This window comes from Phaethon lepturus, unplaced genomic scaffold, assembly GCF_000687285.1.
Source record: "Phaethon lepturus isolate BGI_N335 unplaced genomic scaffold, ASM68728v1 scaffold26954, whole genome shotgun sequence".
Classification (NCBI taxonomy): domain Eukaryota; kingdom Metazoa; phylum Chordata; class Aves; order Phaethontiformes; family Phaethontidae; genus Phaethon; species Phaethon lepturus.
Genome location: NW_010533002.1, coordinates 1 through 2,912, shown reverse-complemented (window position 1 = coordinate 2,912; position 2,912 = coordinate 1).

Sequence of the window (2,912 nt, the reverse complement as noted above, 5' to 3'; positions counted from 1 at the left end):
CGGCACGTGGAGGACAAGAGGAAGAGACAAAATGAGTGTTCAAGTATCAGAGCTGCCCCAAAACACTTTCCCATGGCTCTAACAACTCAGAGAATGGCAAGAGACTTTGGAAAAGTTGTGTCAATGTATTCCTAAATGAAGGATCACTGGATCCAATTAATAACTTGAGGACAGCTCAGTGGAAAAATCAAATCAGCAGTTAGCATTGTAGCACATGCCTTAGAAAGGTTAAAAGGAAGAAAGATGGGGTTAGACTTGGCATGATTATTTGTTAAGCATGCAACAATGGCACAGATGGTATACAAAAAGATAAGAATAACTTTAAAAGGAAAAAAAAAAGGTCTGAAGAACTAAAGTCCAAATTCTAAAATGATAGGTCCATTTCTCATTGAGGTCATTAGACCTGAAGGTCAATGATTAAAACTTACATTAAATAGAAACAACTGTTGCTATAGATACTTTTTGGGGAAAAAAAAAAAACAACAGATCTGGAAAGCAAATCAGTATTTCTCTAGTGCTATCTACAGAAGTAAATCAGTGAATTAGGGAAGCCAAAATATAATTAAACTTAAGAAAAAGAAATATTGATAGTTTAAGGCATTAAGACCCAAATGCAATGAAGATAAAATATTATCAGGGAAATATCTTTCAGAAGGTGAAAAGATAATGTAACTGAAGTCAGCAGAATACAACAAGGTATGGCATGCCATCCATAATTAGGAAGGCCAAGAAAATAGTCAAATATATAAACAGTAACTTAAAGCCACCAATACAGGTGATCAAGTGCAGTCGGTGTGGAGACATTAGGATACTGCAAAACTACTACTTTTTTATTTCAGCTCCCCAAGAAAATCAGGAGAGTGTCTATGCTTAGTAGACAGTAGCTGACAGTAACCAAGATGCTCAAATACACAACTAATGAACAAGTTTTACAGGACAAAGCAACATCCAAGAACTATAGCAAGTTCTAACAAAAAACCTGAACTAAAGAAAAAGCAATTGCACAAAAATTAGCAAGCCATGATATACTGAAAGAAGGAAAATGTCTTGTACTTAAGTCATTGATAGCAGATAAATAAGCCTAATGATTAGTGTATCCAAAGCCACTATGTAGTTTAGGGGGATTTTGTTTGTTTGGTCCCCCCTCCCCCCCTTCCTCTTTAATCATTTGGCATCTTTGGAAAAAGTTATGCTTTTCCAATCCCTAGGAACTAGACTCAGGTAAGAGAAGAGATTTATAGGAGAAGTGAAATATATGGCACCAGATTATATCAAAAACTTAAATGAACATTCTTATATTGGAGGTTGGCACCTTCCCTGAAAGTTGTTGCAAATCTGAAACTCAACTGCAGGGAAGGACTGTGAATAGAAGAGCTTTGCAAAACTCTAGTTACTCCTGTTCATGTCCTTGTAAACATGTAGGCGTGTTCTAACCATGGTACTGTACCCATTCAAGCTTTTGTAATGGAATAGTTTTTATGGTGCTTGACACAACCTGAAAAGACAGGTCATTTTTCAATATAAGATGATCCCTGACTATATTGTACAGCAGTTGAAAGAAAAGGTTTTTTTGTATTTCAGGATACCCCTTAAAAGGGAGTAGGAACATATGCACAGGCAACTTCATAATTTTCTGTACAAAACTATATAAAGCAAATTTTTCCTGTATCATCCATTACGCAGAAGTGTCTTGATCTTCTTATTAGCCTGGTGCTAGACAGGTGTGGCAACTGCACACTCCTATCGTGGTCAGAGGACCATCAGCCAGGCTTTAGTCATATTTTTGCCACTCCTACAATCCTTAGTAAGTGGTCTCAGTAAGAAACACTACTAACTGGTGATATCTGCACTGCCACAAAGTTGCTACTTTCAGCCATTTATTCACAAATATTCAGTTATCATTTTCTCCTTAGAAGCCCATGCACTAGATCTACTTTTAAGAAGGTTTTTATAGTGTCTGTGAAATAGCTATAGCTTATCCCTCCTGCACTGCTGTGCTGCGAGTTTGTCTGACTTGTAACTTGTTGATGAGTTTAAAGAGCTTTCTACTTCCTGCTCTTCCTTGTTTCAGTCAGGCCTCCCACATACAGAATAAAAACTCTGAGACAGAATGAGGCAGACATAGCCAGAGCGGGTCAGCTCTAAATAGACCGTCTTCCTGCTGCACTGTCAGCCCTAACTCCATGAGTGGTCTGTAATGCCAATTTTACACGCCTTTCTGAAACTAGAGAGAACAATCCAGAAATACTTGACTGATTCTGTATGGACCAGGCAAGGGTTTGTCAGGGCTGACACCAAGCTGGAGCAAATAAGGTTTGATTTAAAAACTAAATTGACACAAGTCTCCAAGGTTTGCATGGAAATGTCTAAACAATTTCTGGATCAAACTAATTCCTGGAAACCCTACAGCTGTATTCCTGGTGTGCTGCTCCTGGCTAATTGGGCTGCTGGACCAAAGCTGGTTTTCTAAGGGAATGCTCTGTGTATCACCACATCCGAGGCACAGTCAAGATACAGCTTTGATAAAACCCACAAAGCAGCAGAGAACTAACTGTTCTTGACCCTAGATCTTGTCTATGTGACAGAAACCTACCAGTTTAGGCTGTTTAAAATCTGATAGCTTTTGCAAAGATGCATTTTTCAGACACCTGTGTTTCACTTAAAGTTCCTTAGCTCTTTAGTTTATGCAGAGTTATTACCGATTTAAGATTTTAAAGCATTTCACCTTCTGAAATTAAGTATCTAGTCAGTAATGGGCCCTGGTAAGTCTCTAAAACTCTTTAAATTCGCATAGATATGGCTTGTGTCATCTAAACGTCTCCTTCCAGAACTTCCCTTGCCTCTTCTGTTTGCAACTTGGGCCAGGCCCGACACCCCACCCCCCCACCTAAACATGCCGCTACATGCACCCC